Source organism: Sus scrofa, chromosome 2, assembly GCF_000003025.6.
Source record: "Sus scrofa isolate TJ Tabasco breed Duroc chromosome 2, Sscrofa11.1, whole genome shotgun sequence".
In the NCBI taxonomy this organism is placed as follows: Eukaryota; Metazoa; Chordata; class Mammalia; order Artiodactyla; family Suidae; genus Sus; species Sus scrofa.
Genome location: NC_010444.4, coordinates 99,642,598 through 99,665,256, shown reverse-complemented (window position 1 = coordinate 99,665,256; position 22,659 = coordinate 99,642,598). Strand labels below are relative to the sequence as shown.

The 22,659-nt window shown below is 34.8% G+C and overlaps 1 long non-coding RNA gene across 1 annotated transcript in view; it reads left to right on the top strand.

The window, feature by feature from the left end:
• The window catches only part of LOC102157568, a 582,930-nt gene that overhangs the window by 257,412 nt on the left and 302,859 nt on the right, over positions 1–22,659 (top strand). The window lies entirely within an intron of this gene.

Sequence of the window (22,659 nt, the reverse complement as noted above, 5' to 3'; positions counted from 1 at the left end):
TGTGTGCTTAGAGTTTCCTTTGGTTAGACAAAAGCACTCCAGAACAGTAAAGCAAATCGCAAAGGGTTATTTTGCTGTTCTCTCTCTCTTTCTCCTTTTTTTTTTTAACTTCAACTCCAAGTGAAAACAATTATATTTGAGATAAGCATTTAAGAAATAGGTGAATCATAAAGTCAAATTATCTTTAAAACAGAATCAGATGACCACTGAAATCTCTTATGAAAGACATTTGGTTTAAGAAAATTGTTTTCTTTTACTCGAGACTCAGCATTTATACATTTGCTGTTGTAAAATTACTTCTAAAGATTATCTTTGTATTATAATGGAATTGTTGTGCAAATATGGCTTAATACATAAAATGAGAGCTATTATGGGGTCCTTTATGGTTCCATCATGATCCTTAAAGAGGCCTCACAGGTCTCTGCACAGTCTGCCCTCTGGTGCCCCAGGTCTGTGCTGCCACAGTCACATTCTCCAGCTTATCAGCCCTGAAATAAAAAGCATGTTCTTTGCTCAAAAAGAGACTTGATAGATGCAGCTTAAATTCAATTTAAGAAAATCAAATACTATCAAAGGCTGATTTTGTAAGAAAGCTTTATACCATTAGAAAGCAGAACAAAAAAAAAATAAAATATCTTAAAATGCCAGCTGAACATTGTTCTAAGTATCAGGAAAAAAAGGCATGATATGGCAGAAAGGCTTTCAATATACCACATTGAACTTTCTGCAAAAATTATAAAGTGATTTTCGAATTTCTAAAGCTGAGTATTGTCAAAATGATCTGTACCATAAATACACTTAGTAATGAATGCAGTCTTCATTATTTTATAGATTCCTTCCTAGGAAAAAAATTTTTTAATGTTATAGCCAAGTATATTTTTCCTTCTCATAGATGTTTTTAAAAAATTAAGCAGAGGTTCAAATAAAGTCTACCTACTGACCCTATTCTACATGCAAAATTTCTTTTGAGCTTGGTTGCCAAAACTCTTAACACTTCTAATAATCACAGGAAATAAATTCTAGGAAAGGGACAGCATATATTGAAATTGTGAAATATGGTTTAGAGTTTGTAAGTTACATGATGAAAATTTATTTCATAATTTAAACAAACTGCTAGGCTTTATGCAGGGCATCTTCATATTCCAAACTGATATTTAAAATGGGATTGGTCTGCAGTCTTATTTTAACTTAAAACCATCAAAATTAAAGTACTTAATACTTCATTAATGGTGATCTATTAAAGAAGATGATTAAATTCAGAATCCACTATATAATATGTGACAATAGCTGTCATTTTTATGGTATTAACAGTTTTTCATAAACTTTTTTAACCTATAGAATGTTATTTATCCAATTAACACTGTACAAAATACGTAGCAAAGATTTGTTTGGCATCTCGTTTTTGTAAAAAAAATATAGCTTTGGAGAACCCACAAATTTGAAAATTGTGTGCACTAATTAACGTAGTATAAGTTCATTTGTTAAGGGGAAAGTAGACTTATGGTTGATCTTAATGATGAACTATATTGAATTGCCTGCACAATAGCACTCATGTCTTTGATGATATCAACCTCAGAAATAGATCATTTTTTAGCAGCAAAGGCAGCAATTATAGAAGGATGTCAGGTTATAAAAACTGAGCAATTAGATAAGAATTTTAGCAGGGCATGATTCAGTGTAGGTATGGTTTTTAATATTAATTTCTGTTATATCTCTTTATAATAAAATATTTTAATCTTTCTCAGATCTCTCTAGTTTAACTAAATCCTCCCACCAGATATGCAAACTAGAGCCATGCTAGTCATTTTGGAATTGTGGAAGAAAAGGAGGTAATAACGTGTTGTGTTCAACTCTACTGTTCAAATTCATTTCAATGAGAATCAGTCAATAAAAAGTCCTTGTTTCAGCAAAGGCGGGAGAAGAAACAATAGGACTTAATGAAATGATCTGTTTACAAAATGCTAAGTGAGGGTTCTATGAGAAAACAGCATTAAATCCAATTTTGGTTTCCTAATGCAATTTAGGAAATCTCACATGCTCCCAGATTTTGCTTGTCCTTTTTTTTTTTTTGGTAAATGGACTGAGGCATGTAGTCATTTTTTTCTTTTCTTACTGTTAATTTTTTTAAAACCTATTTAACTTTCTTTCTCTTCAACTTTGCTATGGTATTTCTAAATAGCCCAGAAGAGATAAATCAACTCCTGAACTGTAACCTTACACTTATATACTTGTTAAATGACTTTTTTACAGTCTGTTATTGCTAGAAATTGGATTGCTTTTAAACTAATGCTGTCTGGCGGGCAAAAGTGAGTGAAACCGCAAAGCCTGGAGGAACACTAATTACTTGTTTTAATTAGCAGCAACTTTCACTAGAGTATATTCTCCCTACAGGCCACTTTTCCGTAGGTGTGGAAAAAAATCGTGTAGGAACAAACTGATAATCTCTTACTTGCCCCTAAATGAGAGCAGAACTCTGCTTCTAGTGTAGACGTATCATTCCATACAAGCCTCCAAACCCACTGGGAACAGGGCCTACCAGGCTAGGCTACCCAATTCAAAGATCTTTAGCAATCAGTTGCACAATAGAGCCCCTTATTTTATGCTGCTACATCATAAAAGTGGTCCTTTTGTTACATTTCCATCCTGAAAAGGGTCTTAATCCCTTTCTTTTCAGGCCAGTCTATGGCAAATTCCATTGGGACATCCCATTCACCACAAGGACTGAAATGACCCACTACGAAAGCAGCATGCAAGGCTTTGAGCCTTTTTTCCCCCTGCCACTCTCCAGAGAACATTAAATCGTACTTTTCATTTCCCTCACCATAGGGGGAACCCCCTTAATGATGACAGAGAAAGAAAAATTCCATCACACTGTCCTATGATACCATTCTGCTGTCAGGCAGGCATTTCCCTGGTCAGAGAATCAAACATGGCTTCCAGCAGGTGGATGGCGCTGAAGGTCACAGGCAGCCAAATACAGAGGTTATGCGCAGAGGAAGCACAGGTTCCCACAGCAAATTAAGTCATCTGTGAAGCCTTCTCATTTCCCAGCAACTAAATTTATGACTACTCTAAAGGGTCATCATTGCTTGCATGCACATGTGCTTCAGTGAAAGTATCTGAGAGTTTAGAAGAGCAGGATCATCCCAATTAAAAATGCATACAGGAGCTACCCATTTAAAGAAGTGAGTGAAATATTCACATGTGTTTATGTAACTTTTATTATCAAAAAAATTTAAATCATCATTTTTAATAATTTACAATTAAAATCTTAAATGGTAGATTGAATATAGGCATATTTCTAAAGTCAAGGTGGGTGCACTGGGGAATAGAAACATTTTTCCTGGCTAAGAAAAATTATTTTAACTTTTGTTTTAAAGATATTAGGAAAAACACAATATTATAGTTGTGTAAAATCTTATTATAGTCGTGTCAATTTTGACTACTAGGGTATGGATTCCTATAGATTTCAAAATATGCATTTCATTTAAAAAACTGAAGCTGTATCTAGTCACTTATGATGGCGCATAATAATGTGAGAAAAAGGAATGTATATGCGTATGTGTGACTGGGTCACCTTGCTGTACAGTAGAAAACTGCCAGAGCACTAAAATAAAATAAAAAAAAATAAAAATCATTAAATAGAGATGATTTAATTAACACTGAAAAAAAAGCTAGAGGAAATACTAGAAGTTAAGGGGCAAAAATAAAATTATTAATATTTGAGTCAGAGTTAGAAAGTCAAGTCTGAAGTCATTCTGGATTATGTTTTCAATTACACTATAAAGATACCTTGGAGATATTGTGGGTTTGATTTTAGACTACTGTAATAAGGTGAGTATTGCAAAAAAAATAAATAAAATAAAATAAAAATCAAAGCTGACTTAAAATGACATTTTTATAACATAAAAATATGGGGCAGTAAATTTATAGTTTTCATTGGATTTAATAACCTATATTTGATTAATTTAATTCAAATTAAAAACAGTTATCTCATTGATTTTGCCAGTATTTGATTATTTAAAATATCTTTTAGATTATATGGTAGTTCCTGTTCAAAATATGAGATTAAATAGAATCTACTTGATTTTACACAACTGATTTGAAGAATTATCTAATAAATTTAAACAGGTGTTGAAATTTCCAGCTTTAAATGGTGATATCATTATACATATTCTTTTGATCTGATTATGCTATTTTTTAAAAAATTAGATATTTGTAAATTATTTTTTGTCAACTATCTTGATAAATAATTAAGGAGTATCTTAATTTTAAAGTCCCCTCCCCCTTTGCAGGTATAACTGCCTGAAAAATTATTTGTATATGATCACATATCATAGGGAAATATTATATATATAATTTGATATGGTAATATCACATACACGTTCATTTATCTCATACTTAGGATATAAAAGTTTCTAAATTATAAAAATTGCCTTAAAAATAAAACCAAATTCAAAAATCAAGCACACCAACTCTAGAATACAACAGATATTTTATTCTACCATTCTTATATCATTCAGGTGGTGGTATTTCCCTATGGTTGGTTATTTGAAATATCAAGGCAAAAATCCCTCAAACACTTATAGTATAACTTTTCTTTGTTACTACAGAATAGTTCTCTCCAGGAACTTTATTTTAGCTTGCATAAATGTACCTTTCATTACTGTCTTGTAAAAAGTGAAAATTCAGAAAGCTTTTATACAAAAGTATCACATCCTGGGCCTGAGGTTTGCTTTCTTCACTGGTAGGCTTATGGTGGGGTTGTGTTGGAGTCCAGCTTGCAAAGTGCTGGGGACTGTTGCGCATGAGATAGCAAAAAGAGGTCTGAATGAGTAAAAGTAAACATCCAGAATAAAGGAGCGGTTGAAAGGGGCTTTGTGAGCAGGGGTGTTGCAGGAGGGGAGAATGAGTGAGGGTGGGGCCGCCCCACCCTTTGTTTCCCTGTCACAGCAGTGCCTCTGAGGACCTGCATTGTGCCATGAATGAACTGACCATCTCTCCAACAGGCTAATAGTCACCATCATAAGCACATTTAAACCATCAAGCCTAAATATTTAGAGTTATTTGGGGCTCTTTTTTCATTAATTAGTGGTTACCTACCTACCATTCCTCAATTTTCTGGTGGCTAATTCTCCCCCATACTTTTTACAAGACAAATTCTGAAACCCACTGCCAAAAGCTATGCATGGGAATTGTTGTGTTTAAGTAAGTCTGAAGAGAAATGGTTTATTTTGTATATGCTATATAAAAAGCCTGATCACCAAGTGAAATACAAAGTCAAACACAGTTTATCCCTATTTTCAAGTTTTTAATTTCTAGGTAGGATGTGCTTTTGAGTACATTTTTATTTTATTTGCTCTTCTGTGGGAAATGGATACCCATGTTTAAATAGGTGTCTTTCATAATATATACACCACAGGAGAAGAAAATTGACCAAGTACAGTTTAGAAAAAGAAAAAAAAAAAAGTTTTTTTTCCCCTCTCACTAAATATCAAGATATTTGTGTTTTATAATCTTGAAGATTCTCTAGGTAGGTATTTTGATGGAAAATAAAATTTGAACATCCATTAGGGACTCAATCACAATTTCCAAGTGTCATTTAAATTCCATTATTAACTTTTTCAGTATCATGACTAGTGATTAGCCTCTTAGGGAAACACCATTAATAAAATGACTTAATTTAATTACTGAAAATCCAAGTGTAGAATATATATGTACTTTATCATTATTTATATTATTATATGTATGTGCGTGTGTGTGTGTGTGTGTATATATATACATATACACATACATATATATATACCTGGTAGCTTATTTGATAAGGCCTTATATAAAAGGTAAAATTTTTTTTCTAAGGTAATAAGTGATAAAACTAGGAGGAATTTCAATTATTAATCTTTAAAGTAAACACTTTTTCCTAAATCAAACACCTTAAGCAATTATGTATAAAGCCAAACTTTGAAGATCCAGGTAGGTAAACTTACCATTTTGGTAACTAAATATTTTTAATCTTTGAAAACATTTTTCTTTGATTTAAAATATAAATAGCAAAGAAATCTTACATTTGAGAAGAGATGATAATACAAATATTTTAAGTACTTGTAACCTTACCTGTAATTAACATGCATTTTGGTTACACAGCTGTGTTAAAATTGTGACAATTAATTAGGGTGATGTTTATTATTTGTTCCCTTTCAGTACATATATTTTATTTCAGTTAATATCCAATTAAAATTTTAATAATTTCCAGAATCATAGGATTCCAGAAGTTACCTTAGAAATCATTTAACATAGGTTTTTTCATCAAATATTTTTTTGAATTAACAATTTTAAATCTGATGTAGTCTTGACAGGGTCAAAACCTTTGATTATCCATTTATGACATTTTTAAAAGTATAAATAATAAATATGGAAGAACTCTGTAAACCAAACTACAGATTATAATTACAGTTTTTTGTTTGTTTTATAAGGGTTAGTCATTTGAAATAAGTTTGCTTACTTTTAAGAACTCAAAATAAAGAAAGAAGTTAGATATATTTATAAATAAGTGTGCTAGTTCCTCTTATGGAAATGCAAAGAACCATGGACTATCATTGATAAGTGTCTATTATGTGCCAGTTATTACTTTAAGATTTTTACCTGAAGACTACCATTTATCTTTCATAATGATACTATGAAATAGTTGCTATTATTTCCACTTTACAGATGGAGAAACTAAGTCTTAAAAAAGGTTAATAATAAGTGTTGGAGTATGATTTTTGTTTTTCCAGAACTCAATTAGCACAATATTGGAGAGTGTGAATATTGTTGAGGCTTTAATACATAGTTACAAGTTCTTTAGTACTTCTTATTGGGGAAGTGGGGCCAATTTCCTATCCCTCTCAGTCTGGGTGGCCATGCAATTACTATGGACAATGTGTGCTGGAAATGACAACCTAGGACTTCTGATGCTAGATCATAAAAGCCATGGTTCTTGTCTTGTTTGCTAGGACAGAACATTTGCTCTTGGAGCCGTGAGCTGTTATATGAAATGTTTGACTAGAAACCACATATTTTGAGAATTAGTAAAGTGAGAGACATTTCTACTATAAGTGGAAAAATAAAAAAAAAGTCTGACTAACGAGCGGCCTCCATGTTAGAGAGGATCTAGTCAAGTTTGCCTTCCTCCCATCTTTCCTCACTAAAATGCTAGAAATGTGCATGTAGCCATCTTGAAATCTAACGGCTAACCTATCCTCCATTCATGCCACATTAGGAAAAAAAAGTAGTCATCCAACCAGGCTCCATTTTAATTCCTGATCTACAAAATCATACGGTATATTAAAGCAGTTGCTATTTTAAGCCATTAAGGTATGGGAAGGGGTTCCCACTGTGGCTCAGTGGGTTAAGGACCTGATATTGTCTCTGTGAGGATGTGTGTTCAATCCTGGCCTTACTCAGTGGGTTAAGGGTCTGGCATTGCTGCAAACTGTGACATAGGTTGCAGATGCAGCTCGGATGGAATATTGCTGTGTCTGTGGTGTGGGCAGCAGTTGCAGCTCTGTTTTGACCCCTAGCCTAGGAACTTCCATAAGTAGCAGGTGAGGCAGTAAAAAGAAAACAAAATATATAAGTTGTTACTCAACGCTACATATCTAGAACAAACTAGAATGAACATATTCAAAATAATCTTACATCAAAAAGACTTGATTGTATAGATATCTCTCATTACACTCTATTTTTATTTTTTGTTTTTTTTAGGGCTGCACCCATGGCATAGGGATGTTTCCAGGCTAAGGACTGAATCGGAGCTGTAGCTGCTGGTCTATACCACAGCCATAGCAATGCAGGATCCAAGTCATGTCTGTGACCTACCCTATACCACATCTCATGGCAACACTGGATCCTTAACACACTGAGTGAGGCCAGGGATAAAACCCATGTCTTAATGGTTACTGGTTGCATTCATTTCCTCTGTGCCACAACGGGAACTCCTCACTACACTCTAATGTCTCTTTACTAGAATTATTGAATAAATAAAAAATGAAATTAAGGATAGGGCTTTAATATTAAATAAACACATAAAATAAATATAATTACTTGTAATAAATACTAGGAAGCAACTTTAGAATGTGTTAGGGAAAACAAATATTAAGAGAGTTTACTCCACACTAGGTACTCAGGGAAAATTCCTCTTCAGAAGTAAGATGAACAGTGGGAAGGAGCAAGCAGGAGAAAAATAAAAAGAATAAATTTTCTGGGAGAAAGAACAGCCATGCAGCAAGTCAGTGAAATAGGAAAGAGCTTGGAATATTCTAGAAACTGCAGGAGAAATAAACCACCACTGTAGGTGAAACATGAGAAGGAAATAGCTCAAAAAGACTTTGGAAATGTGGCTCAAGATTCATATTATAGAGGAAAATTTAAAGAGTCTGGATTTGATCCCAAATTCAATGGGAAGCTTTATAATTTTTTATAGGTATTAGCTATTATTCAGATGTCTTTTTGCTAAAATATTACATTTGTAATACCCATATTTAACATTTGGTATTAAAAATATTTTAATACTTTTTCTTTGTAGAAGTTAATTTTGAATTCTTCTCAAAGCATGTTAAGAATATGATATTGCCATTTCTCCCTAAAATTCGTTCTCAAATGATAACTCCTGGGCAGCTTCTAGAAGCTTCAGTAGCACAGGTTGTTAAATAAAAGAGGAAAAAGGGATCAAGAGGTATAGAGGGTTAAGGTTCCATCTGTTCCCAACATTGGAAGAAACACATTTCCAATGGAAATAGTGAGGGCTAAGGCAGTACTTGACAGTTGCTGAGACTTTAGTAAAATACTCTATATATTTCACTCCTGACATGATATAGCACATAGTGATATTTTAATAAGTGTTAGTTATCATTGTTATATTTGAGACGTAAAATTATGCCAAGGAAACACTTCTCCTAAAACAGCATATAGAATGCTTGCGAGGTAAGGATTCACAAGTTGAATATTCAGTAGTACCCATTGTCAGGAACAGCCATTTAGTTAGGCTAGCTTTTTGTTTATAAGCTGTATGCAATATACCAAGTTTTCACTGAGTAGAGCTATTAGTTTGAGTGCAAGCTAACTAAATAATGTTGTAAAGAAGCCCATACAAAATTGTATTGCTTAGAAAGGGAGTTTTTGTTGATTACTCACATATCACACTCCACAGGGATACCATTTAGGATAACTTCACATAAACTTGGACAGTTAATACAATACAGTAAGACCAAAGAGACAGAGACTGTTCTTCCTATTTCTTTCTTAAACTGGCCACAAAAATAAGAAAATAGCCAGCGATTCCCCAAAGCAGTTTCCGTTCTCTATCTTTTTTCTTGCATGAATTCATGTGAGAACTGAAGAAAAGTAAACTGTGAGATGGAGAGAGTCTGGTTCCCTATACCTCAATATGAGAATTCTCTGGCCAAAGGCTGGCATTGAGCTGTTATGTCAACAGAAGGAGACAGCTTTCCCATTAAGCCATTTGTTGAGATTTTGGGATTGTATGTTTTAGCTCTTCGATTAATATAACCACATATAATCCAGACACCCCAGGAAATGCCATTCTCTCAAGTGATAAACTCATTATTTTTAAAAAAATAACTTAAAATTACCATTTTTCTCTCCAAAGAAGTTCTTTTCTTTAGCTGTCCATTTCCTTTAATAGTACCACTATTTTCCAGTCTCTCAGGCTCATAATTGTGGTATTATCATTGGCTGTCTTGCCTCTCATATATAAGTGGTTGCCATCTTTAGTAAAGTGTGAATTCTCAGTGATTCTTACTTCAGCTAATAGAGCAGTTTGACCTATAGCCTCTTTCTTTAATCATTATTTAAGTAATTCAACTACAATTTATTTGGTTCTCAATATGTGCCCAGCATTGTTCTAGGGAATACATCAGAGTCCAGCCAGGAGAAACACACACAAACACACACGCACACATTTAAATGGGGAAAAATTGATATGAAGAGTTAACTAGAAAAAGAGGATAAAAAGGGATTCTAAGTCTAGGGAAAAGGCAGATACAGAAAGCAGCTACTGGGCCAAGAGAGGGTAAATACGAAGAAACTAAGAACTTAGGAGAGGAATCTCCTGTAAATGCAGAGATTCAGAGCTTCTGGGAGAAAGCAGGATTGCCACAGAAACACACAATCTGCTGGTGCTTAAGTAATCTGCAGAGGTGATAAGTGGGCCCAGCTGGCCCCTAAGGATGACCCACATGTGTCCCCTAAGGAAACATTCCTAAAGAATGACAGAGAAACGTCTTGGAGGAGGCAGTCAGTCCAGAGCTGGTCCCCACAAAAGGTTTGTCACGTGGCCAAGAAAACTACTAGAGGGTGTGAGTGGGCTGGTGCCTGATAATGGTGTGTTTTTCACTTGTGTTACTCCAGTGCCCTCTCTTAAAGCTTTGCATCAAGTCAGCTTGCAAAGGAGAAACATTTGCAGAGTCTAGCTCTAGTTTTACCAAACCAGGCAAAGAATAGATTTGGAGGTGAGAAGTGTGATTTTGATAACTGGCACAGGGAATCAGAATTACAACAAAGTTACCATATTTCATTAGCTCAGAAAGTATTTGTACTGAGAGAAAAAGTAAATGTTTATTATAGATTTGAATGAGTGCTATGATAGGGGTATGTAAAATATTCCTAGGAATATAGAGAAGATCTCTTAATCTATCCTAGGGAAATGGAAGAATGAGTGTGGAAGAGCCAGAGCTTTTGGCTGAGTTTCAAAGAATGGGTGGGCATTAGCTAGCTGTGGCAGGGATGAAGAGGAGAGAACTTTCCAGAATAGCACATATAGCCAGGGCAAAGACTAAGAGTGAGCTAGAGCATTGCTCACATGGTGAATTACAAACTACAAATTGCAAACTATGGCAAAAAATGACTTTTTTTTGGTTTAGTCTAGGTTAGATCATTAGTTTGTCTTTTTTTTTTTCCTTAATATTATTCTGAGATGCTTGTATTTTATCCTGAAGACATTGGAGATTAATTGAAGGATTAGAAGGAATTGGTGGGGGGTGGGATGGGATCAAGGTCAAAATCACAATATAGAAATCCCATTGCCAGAGTGAACTTGATGTAAGTTCTACAAGGATTTATACCTCTATGCACTGGTGAAGCCCAGATGCCTGTAGTAACACTGGGAATAGCAAAGGCTCAAAACTCTTTGCTGAATGAATGAATGAATGAATGATTGTTCATTTTAAGATGATAACTAATTTGACTTGAGTTAGAAGTGAATGTGTATTTGATTATAGAAGTTTAGGAGCCCAGTGAATATAAATCTACAGCTCAAGAGGGTGTCCTATGAAGCAATCTAGTTTGGGAAATTACCAAGATACAAGCAGGATTTGAAATCTTTATTTTTTTTTTAATTTTTTTCCATTATAGCTAGTTTACAGTGTTCTGTCAATTTTCTACTGTACAGATGATGACCCAGTTACACATACATGATACATTCTTTTTTCACACATTATCATGCTCCATCATAAGTGACCAGACATAATTCCCAGTGCAACACAGCAGGATCTCATTGCTAATCCATTCCAAAGGCAATAGTTTGCATCTGTTAACCCCAAGCTCCCAGTCTACTCTACTCCCTCCCCCTCCCCCTTGGCAACCACAAGTCTATTCTCCAAGTCCATGATTTTCTTTTCTTTGGAAAGTTTCATTTGTGCCATATATTAGATTCCAGATATGTGATATCATATGGTATTTGTTTTTCTGACTTACTTCACTCGGTATGAGAGTCTCCATGTTGCTGCAAATGGCATTATGTCGTTCTTTTTATGGCTGAGTAGTATTCCATTGTGTGTGTGTGTGTGTGTGTGTGTGTGTGTGTGTGTGTGTGTGTGTGTGTGTGTGTATCTTCCTAATCCAATCATCTGTCGGTGGACATTTGGGTTGTTTCCATGTCTTGGCTATTGGGAATAGTGCTGCAATGAACATGCGGGTGCATGTGTCTTTTTCAAGTAAAGTTTTGTCTGGATATATGCCCAAGAGTGGGATTGCTAGGTCATATGGTAGTTCTATGTATAAGGTACCTCCATATTGTTCTCCATAGTGGTTGTACCAGCTTACATTCCCACCAGCAGTGCAGGAGGGTTCCCTTTTCTCCACACCTCCTCCAGCAGTTGTTATTTGTGGACTTATGAATGAAGGCCATTCTCACTGGTGTGAGATGGTATTTCATAGTTTTGATTTGCATTTCTCTAATAAGGATTTGAAATCTTGAGTCTAGATAAGATTATTTGAGGAGAGTATAATAGGATGATATGAACAGAGTAAATGACCAAACTTAGGAAACATCAATAATTATGATAGGAGCAGAGAAAAAGAAGTGAGAAATAAGACTGAAGAGTAAGTAAAGATTTTGGACACAATCTTGAGGGAGAAGTAGTTTGAAATAAAGGAGAAGAGAGAAGGAAGACCAAGAGATTAGCAGTCAATAGTTTCAAATGCAGTGTAAGTGTTAAGTAAGATAAAAAAGTAATGTTACTATCTTTTTATCTGGCTTTCTCTCCCTAAGCTTATAACTTACATATAGCTCTCTGTTCAGCTTTACTCGTTCAAAACAGCCTTTAAAAATTTTTTTTTGTTCCCCATTGCCCTCAAATCAATTACATGAACAATCCTTTAGACCCCATTGAATTTCACTGGGTCTTATCCCAGTCAACATTTTTATTAATATTTACGTACCTTTTTAAAATCACGTCTGTAATTCCTCTTGACTGAGTGTAAGTTTTCTGAGAACAGGAACTTACTCTTTGTGTTTCTACATATTTAGCAAGATGGTGACTTTTTTAAAAAATAAATAAGAAAGTATATTAAACTTTTACCATGTTCTGAAAATTGAACTAGATTGCCTTTCCTGATATTATTAACATTAAATGTATAAGTTAAGTAATTATATTACCATTTTTTCTTGCTAAGTGGATTTAAAAATCCCTTTCCAAGTTACTGTCATGTAGAAAACTGGAATTTCAAAGCAGGGCTGTATGCCTGATAAGACTGAAATGCTTTTTTCCATGCATTGTAGATGGAAGGCCAACAACAAATATTTATTTAATTAAATTGCTTTGAATTCATATCAACCTTGGAAATGGTTTCCAATTGTATTAGTAGAGCTCTTTGCTTCATCTTATTGCCTATCATTTTAATTTTATGATTTAGATAATGACATAGAAAGCAGGGTTGGGGAGAGAGGGATAACAAGTGGGAGATGACAGAATTAGGATTTTGACTGATACTGACAGGTTGAAATGATGGGTTCAAGTAAATGAGTTGAAATTCAATAGGAAAGATTCTGGAGGATGCATTAGTGTCCAGGAGGCATAGAAGGTGAAAGAGCAGTGACGGTGGTTTGAAGCCATCCTGGAGAGAAGAAGCAAGGACTTGAACTCTGCAATGGGAATGGATGTGAGTGACACGAATCATTTGGAATCTACATACCTTGACAAGCAAATGGATGTAAGAATGAGGAAGAAAGATTCAAATAGGACTAAAATATTTGAGCCTGAATAATGCAGAAAGGCTGAAGACATTGCCAGAGAGAGGTCAGAAGGAGGATTAGGATTGGGGCTGGAACCCAAAGAAAAAAATGATTTCAGCTTTATGTATGCAGATTATTCAAGTGATCATTGGATGTGAGGGTTATCTGGCTGCGACATCTGTCACCCCATTGATCGCCAGGATTGATTCGGATGATCTGGCTGTCTAGGCGGGTGTCCCCTTCCTCCCTCACTGCTCCATGCGCATCCCTCCCAAAGCTGCACACTCGGTCAAAGAGGATGACTGTCCCAGACAGAGGAGGACAATTCTTCGGTCAAGGGTATACAAGTAGCTGCGTTCCCTTGCTAGAACCTCCAAGCAAGCTCTCAAGTGATCATTAACCATTATCTTTTTGAAAATTGGGACACTGTAGATTCATCTTAACTCTTTATTTTAGGTGAGATATTGAACCTATTCGTACGTTTTAAAGCTACATGGTATTAAGTACTTTGTGTCAGCAGCCAAGCAGGGTGCTTTATGTGTGTCATCTTGCTTAAGTGCTGTAACTTGTCTTGAAAGTCCATTAGCTGAGGAAACTGAATCTGGCAGCTAGAAAAGACAATTTAAGATAACCAGAGACATTTTTAAAGAAATCCAAAGACACTCATGGAAATCACTAAGGTTTATATTAAATTCATTATTCAAGTTTGTATTAAATAAAGCTGATCTCATTTTGTAACATTTCCACCTAATGTGAACCATTATTTGAGCCTTAATTTCATCTCACTGGACTTGCCACGTGACTTCGTTTTCCATTTTGTCTCCACTTTGGCATTTGCTCGTGGGCCAAATCTAACTCTTCCTAACTTTCTTGCTTAGAATGAGATCTAACATCTGACCTAAAATTCTGAGTCTGATCCATCTGGCTACCCTTAGCTGGCCTTATCCCACCTCTGTGCAGAAAGGAGCTTAGATATCATCTAACAGATATGTCTTCTCAAAACTCTCCCACTTTCTCTGGGCTTTCTTGGATTATTGTTTGGATTAGCTCTTAAAGGTTGAGAGAGAGTTTCATGAATGAATAAGAGAGGAAAGATATTCCAGACATCAGAAACAGTATGTACAAAGCACAATGCAAGAAGAACACAGCATATATATATATATATAATCTCCTATTGTGTTTTGAATGAAGTGCTGGGAGGAGCCTAGCATCTGCAATAATTTGTGATATTTCTACACTAACCCTGGATATTGGTACACTGACTTCTGGATTTTTTCATCGAGTCCAATTTCATGCACTAAACCAGTTAATTTTGCATTTCTGTTGCATGCAGCTAAGTTTAACTGTATAATGTCCTAACTTCTATCAAGGTCACTGCAACTTGCAGTTAAACACTTCTTCCTTATAGATCAAAGTGAATTTCATAGTAACAATTCTTAATGCCCCTCTATCTTTTGTGAGAAAAGTTATCAGCAAGTGTAGTACAGAATTTTGTGTTCACAGGAAGTTTAAGTTTTAATTCAGTTGGTGATCTCATAGATACGTGGATAACTGAAGTTCTTGCAGCTACCGTCAACATCCTTCCTGGGGTTTGTATAAATTATCACATGTATTAAGAGATACACCTGTATTCACATTTTTTTGTGTACTCAGGCATTTAGCTGTGCACTTCTACTTGGGCAACACTAGGATTTCTCTTTGTTTTCAGCCACTCTCAAGATACTTCTATCTTCATGATCTACTCTCTTCATGATCATGAATTTTAACAGAAATGCGTATCTTTTTATCCATTTGGACTAATTATGTCCATGGCTTCTTTCTGCTAAACTCACGATTTTAAGAACAAAAAGTGTTTTTTGAGAATTTGCATACCTCTTTATTTAACAAAAAGTTATTTCACCAGTTTCGTTGGAGTGGCCTGATGGAAACATGGTGAGATTTGAGTTTTCCTTTTTTAATATTAGCTCTTAGGACCTATCCAAATTGCTAATTGTTTAGAATAAAATGGCATAAGTAAAAACTAGGGTAAGATAATGAAGAAATTAGTAAAGTTTAAACTTACAAACACATGTAGAAGTGTACTGGAATCTGACAAAATATTTTCTATTTTTTTTTTTTTACTGACACTGCTATTGGATAATATTTAACTATAGTATAGAAATTCATCTATATCTCAACATTTTATATAATTTCAATGGTCTGGCTGCTAGATATAGTCATTCCTATGAACATATTTTAATAATTTTTACTTAATTATAATTTTTTACTTAATTTTGTTTTTATTAACTCTACACACAAATAAGAACTAGGAAATCCATAATCAGTGTTAGAGCATGAGGAGATAAATAAAGAATTGTGTGGTATAAATTTTAGACCAGAATAACCAAATGGAATATTTTTGAAAGCCACTCCATCTCTTGTTACTACCACTTAAGCAGTCAACCACAAGAATGATTTGATTTAAACTAGAATCTTCTCAGGTGTATTCTGAAGTGTAACACTAACACCCTAAAATAAATACCACAATGCATCCTTTGTCTTTGAAACATAACTTCTGTCATAATGACCATCTGCTGGCTGTAGGTTTTGAGCATCCAGTGACCTCTGACATTTATGACAAATTATATACCAAAGTGCTAGTGACACCTTGTTAAAATGAAGCCAGAGGCCCTCAAGTTCTCAACCCCTCTTGTCTTTAAAAGCATGGGTTAAATGGCAGCAAGGGCAGCTTGGACAGAAAACAGACATGGCAATAGCTAAAATGAAATGAAATCCTAATTCTGTACCCTTTGACTTGGGCAGCTAGTTTCACTACAGTGTGCTTTCAACCATTAAACTACCTTAACCTTCGGAGGAGCCAAGCTGGTTAAAATTGAGTGAAAATTTACTCATTGCTACACAAGATTTGATTGATTCTTATTTGAAAATTGCATGGAGGACAGTGCTTACTCTAATATTTTTAACCAACAAAGTATGTCTCTCAGTCACCTCTGTTGCATGGTGAAGTTGATGTATAAAAAGCAATGTGGAGAACTTTTCAAAGTCACAAAGTTAATCTAGCTGCAAAATACAGTAGCTCCAGTTGAATTTAGACAAAATTTAGGCTATATTCTAAAACATTTTAAAGATATATAAAAATCAGTTTCACTTTTTGATCCCAATTCCAGAGCTATATTCTAATTTTACATACATGGGATAAAACAAGGTTAGTTAGTATTGATTATAAAAATCTCTATCTGGGAGTTTCGATTGTTGCTCAGAAAGTTAAGGCTTAGACGTTGTCTCTGTGAAGACATGGCTTCCATCCCTGGCCTTGCTTGATGGGTTAAGGATCTGGCGTTGCCTCAAGCTGCAGTGTAGGTCACAGATAGAACTTGGATTCAGCATTGCTGAGGCTGTAGTGTAGGCCAGCAGCTGCAGCTCCGATTCAGTCCCTAGCCTGGGAACTTCCATATGCTGTGGGTATGGCCCTAAAAAGAAGAAAAAAAAAATGTATGTTTTTGTAAGCAGTAATTATATTACTGCTATTGTCTTAAAAATCATGAAAATAATGTACCAAAACTATAGTCATAAAGTTCAATTTCATTATGGAAAAATAACGGAAGTTGTTTTTAATTTATAATCATGTGCCTTGAGGTGATGGTTTGAGGACAAGACTTACTTTAAGTTTACATTGTAACTGATAAGCTTATGAAGTAAACTGTACAAAAAAAATGTATAATGCCACATGATAGAAAGACATAAGAATGTTGACATACTATGAAATATTAAGATATTTCTCAAACAAATCTATAGGAAAATTGTGGACTCCTTAGAATCCACTTTCTCAGCTGTGTTTTCTGGACTGATTCATATAAAACAGACTGTGGTCTTTTGGCATAAAAAATATAAACTGTTCAAGGAAACCACAGAAAATCGAAGCATATACTTAACAATGTAAAAATTTACGTAGTACCCTAATGCTTATCTAAAAAAAAAGTTTACCTGTTTTTGTTTTTTTAAAGAAATGGATAAGCTTTACATCTTTATTTTGTGGTAGATATTGTTTACAGTTTTGAGATTTGCTTTAGATAAAGTGCTGACTCCTCTAAAGGGGAACTTATGACCAATGGAAAACTAACTTAGGATGAGGTCTTGTATTTTGTGTGTGGGGATACAGCATGTTCATTTAATATGTTTGAATCTCCAAATTGTATTCAAAAAAATGAATGAATTCTTGAGTACATAAGCACCATGTTTCATCCGTGTATGTATATCTATGTAGATGTTTTAGAAACCGAATCAGGAAGTTATTTTTCTTACTTTTTGTCTAGACTATTTTCAGAGGTTATGAGTCATGGATTTAGACATTGTACCATTCTCTCCTATTAGAATATTATAAACCATAGGTGCCTGTATAAAATGTGTGCATACATATGTGGATACACTTGCATATATGTATTTATATGTTTACCCTCTGTTATTTGAATATTCTGACATTTTATTTATAGTTGATTTTTTAAATATTACATTTATAGTTGTACAACAATCATCACAACCCAATTTTATAGCATTACCATCCCAAATCCCCAGCCCATTCCCCCACCCCCAAACTGTCTCATTTGGAGACCATAAGTTTTACAAAGTCTGTGAGTCAGTATCTGTTCTGCAAAGAAGTTCACTGTGTCCTTTTTTTATATTCCACATGTAAGTGATAGCATATGATGTCGGTGTCTCACTGTCTGACTAATTTCACTTAGCATGATAATTTCTTGGTCCATCCATGTTGCTGCAAATGCCATTATTTCTTTCCTTTTAATGGCTGAGTAATATTTCATTGTATATATGTACCACATCTTCTTTATCTACTCCTCTGTCGATGGGCATTTAGGTTGCTTCCATGTCTTGGCTACTGTATATAGTGTTGCAATAAACATTGGAGTATATGTATCTTTTCAAGGAATGGTTTTCTCTTCATAGATGCCCAGGAGTGGGATTGCTGGATCAAATGGTAATTCTATTTTTAGTTTTCTAAGAAATATCCATACTGTTTTCCACAATGGTTGCACCATTTTACATTTCCACAAACAGTGTAATAGGGTTCCCTTTTCTCCACACCCTCTCTAGCATTTATTGTTTGCAAACTTTTAGATGATGGCTCTTCTGGCTGGTGTAAGGTGGTACCTCATGGTGGTTTTGATTTGTGTATCTCTAATAATGAGTGATGCTGAACATCTTTTCATGTCTTTTTTGGCCGTCTGTATGTCTTCTTGGAGAATTGTCTGTTTAGATCTTCTGCACATTTTTTGATGGGCTTGTTTGTTTGTTTGTTTTTTTTTGGTATTGAGCAGTAGGAGGTGTTTATAAGTTTTGGAGATTAATCCTTTGTCAGTCACCTCATCTGCAGATGTTCTCTCCCATTCTGTGGGTTGTCTTTTTGTTTTGTTTAGGGTTTCCTTTGCTGTTCAGAAACTTTTAAGTCCCATTTGTTTATTTTTGTGTTTATTGTCATTACTCTAAGGGGTGGATCTGAGAATACATTGCTGTCGTTTTATGTCAGAGAGTGTTTGGCCTATGTTTCCTCTAAGAGTTTTATAGTATCTGGTCTTGTATTTAGGTCTTTAATCCATTTTGAGCTGATTTTGTGTATGGTGTTAGGGAGTGTTCTAATTTCATTCTTTTACATGTGGCTGTCCAGTTTTCCCAGCACCCCTTATTGAGGGACTGGTCTTTTCTCCATTGTATATTCTTGCCTCCTTTGTCATAGGTTAATTGACTCCAGGTGTGTGGGTTTAATTCTGGACTTTCTATCCTGTTCCACTGATCCATATTTCTGTCTTTGTGCCAGTACCATACAGTTTTGATGACTGTGGCTTTGTAATATAGTCTGAAGTCCAGGAGCCTGATTCCTCCAGCTCCATTTTTCTTTTTCAGGATGTCTTTGGCTATTCTGGGTTTTTTGTGCTCCCAAACAAATTTTAAAATATTTTGTTCGAGTTCTGTGAAAAATGTCCTTGATAATTTGACAGGGATTGCATTGAATCTGTAGATTGCCTTGTGCAGTATAGTCATTTTGATAATATTGATAATCTTCCAATCCAAGAGCTTGGTATGTCTTTCCATACGTTTGTGTCATCTTTGATTTCTTTTATCAGCATCTTATTGTTTTCAGAGTACAGGTCTTTTGTCTCTTTAGGTAGGTTTATTCCTAAGTATTTTATTCTTTTCAATGTAATGGTAAATGGGATTGTTTCCCTAATTTCTCTTTCTGATCTTTTGTTGTTAGTATATAGAAATTCAGTTAATTTCTATTTATTTTGTATCCTGTGACTTTGCCAAATTTATTGATGAACTCAACAGTTTTCTGGTAATGTCTTTATGATTTTCTAGTTAGAGTATTCTGTCATCTGCAAATAATGATAGTTTTACTTCTTCCTTCCCAATTTGGATTCTTTATATTTATTTTTCTTCTCTGATTTCCCTGGCTAGGACTTCCAAAACTATGTTGAATAGTAGTGGTGAGAGTGGACATCCTTGTTTTTTTCTTGATCTCAGTAGGAATTCTTTCAGCTTTTCACCATTGAGAATGATGGTAGCTCTGGGTCTGTTGTATATGGCCTTTATTATATTGAGGTAGGTTCCCTCTAAGCCCACTCTCCGAAGGATTTTTATCAGAAATAGGGGTTGGATTTGGTCAAAGGATTTTTCTGTACCTGTTGAGAGGATCATATGTGTTTTATTCTTCAGTTTGTTAATGTGGTGTATCACACTGATTGATTTGTGGATATTGAAGAATCCTTGCATCCCTGGGATAAATCCCACTTGATCATGATGTACAATCCTTTTAATGTACTGTTAGATTCGGTTTGCTAGTACTTTGTTGAGGATTTTTGCATCTATGTTCATTAGTGAAATTGGACTATAATTTTCTTTATTTTTTGTTATCTTTGTCAGGTTTTGGTATCAAGATGATGGTGGCCCCATAGAATGAGTTTGGGAGTATTCATTCCTCTGTAATTTTTTTGGAAAATTTTCTGAAGGACAGATGTTAGCTGTTCTCTAAATGTTTGATAGAATTCTCCTATGAAGCCGTCTGGTCCTGGACTTTTGTTTGTTGAAAGTTTTTTCATCACAGTTTCAACTCCAGTACTTATGGTTGGTCCATTCATCTTTTCTATTTCATCTTGGTTTACTCTTAGAAGATTGTAATTTTCTAAGAATTTCTCCATTTCTTCTAGGTTTTCCATTTTATGGGCATATAGTTGCACCTAATAGTCTGTTATGATCCTTTGCATTTCTGTGATGGCCATTGTTACTTCTCCTTTTTCATTTCTAATTTTATTGATTTGAGTTCTCTCTCTTTTTTTCTTGATAAGTATTGCTAAGGGTTTATCATTTTTGTTGATCTTTCAAAGAACCAGCTTTTAGTTTCATTGATTTTTTTTCTATGGTTTTCTTCATTTCTGTTTATTTGTGATATTTATGATTTATTTCCTTCTTCTAACTTTAGGTCTTGTCTGTTCTTCTCTTGCTAGTTGCTTTAGATGTAAAGTTACATTGTTTATTTGAGGTTTTTCTCATTTCCTGAGGTAAGCTTGTATTGTAATAAACTTCCCTCTTAGAACAGCTTTTGCTGCATCCCTTAGGTTTTGGAGTGTTTTATCTTTGCTGTCATTTCCTTCTAGGTTTTTTTTTTTTTAATTTCTTTGATTTCTTCAGTGATCCGTTGGTTGTTTTGTAGAATGTCATTTAGTCTCCAATGTGTTTACATTTTTTGCAGTTTTTTTCTTTTTGTTGATTTCTAGTCATGTAGCTTTGTGGTCAGAAAAGATGCTTGATATGATTTCAATTTTCTTAAAATTACCGAGGCTTAATTTGTAGCCCAGAATTTGATCCATCCTAGAGAATGTTTCATGTATTTTTGAGAAGAATGTGTATTCTGCTGCTTTTGGAAGTAATGTCCTATAAATATCTGTTTTTTTTTTTTTTTTTTATTTTCCCACTGTACAGCAAGGGGGTCACGTTATCCTTACATGTATACATTACAATTACAGTTTTTCCCCCATCCTTTGTTCTGTTGCAACATGAGTATCTAGACAGTTCTCAATGCTATTCAGCAGGATCTCCTTGTAAATCTATTCGAAGTTGTGTCTGATAAGCCCAAGCTCCCGATCCCTCCCCCTCCCTCCCCCTCCCATCAGGCAACCACAAGTCTCTTCTCCAAGTCCATGTTTTTCTTTTCTGAGGAGATGTTCATTTGTGCTGGATATTAGATTCCAGTTATAAGTGATATCATATGGTATTTGTCTTTGTCTTTCTGGCTCATTTCACTCAGGATGAGATTCTCTAGTTCCATCCATGTTGCTGCAAATGGCATTATGTCATTCTTTTTATGGCTGAGTAGTATTCCATTGTGTAAATATACCACTTCTTCCGAATCCAATCATCTGTCGATGGACATTTGGATTGTTTCCATGTCCTCGCTATTGTGCATAGTGCTGCAATGAACATGCGGGTGCATGTGTCTCTTTTAAATAGAGCTTTGTCCGGATAGATGCCCAAGAGTGGGATTGTGGGGTCATATGGAAGTTCTATGTATAGATTTCCAAGGTATCTCCAAACTGTTCTCCATAGTGGCTGTACCAGTTTACATTCCCACCAGCAGTGCAGGAGGGTTCCCTTTTCTCCATAGCCCCTCCAGCACTTGTTATTTGTGGATTTATTAATGATGGCCATTCTGACTGGTGTGAGGTGGTATCTCATGGTAGTTTTGATTTGCATTTCTCTTATAATCAGCAATGTTGAGCATTTTTTCATGTGTTTGTTGGCCATCTGTATATCTTCTTTGGAGAAATGTCTATTCAGGTCTTTTGCCCATTTTTCCATTGATTGATTGGTTTTTTTGCTGTTGAGTTGTATAAGTTGCTTATATATTCTAGAGATTAAGCCCTTGTCCATTGCATCATTTGAAACTATTTTCTCCCATTCTGTAAGTTGTCTTTTTGTTTTCTTTTTGGTTTCCTTTGCTGTGCAAAAGCTTTTCAGTTTGATGAGGTCCCATGGGTTTATTTTTGCTCTAATTTCTATTGCTTTGGGAGACTGACCTGAGAAAATATTCATGATGTTGATGTCAGAGAGTGTTTTGCCTATGTTTTCTTCTAGGAGTTTGA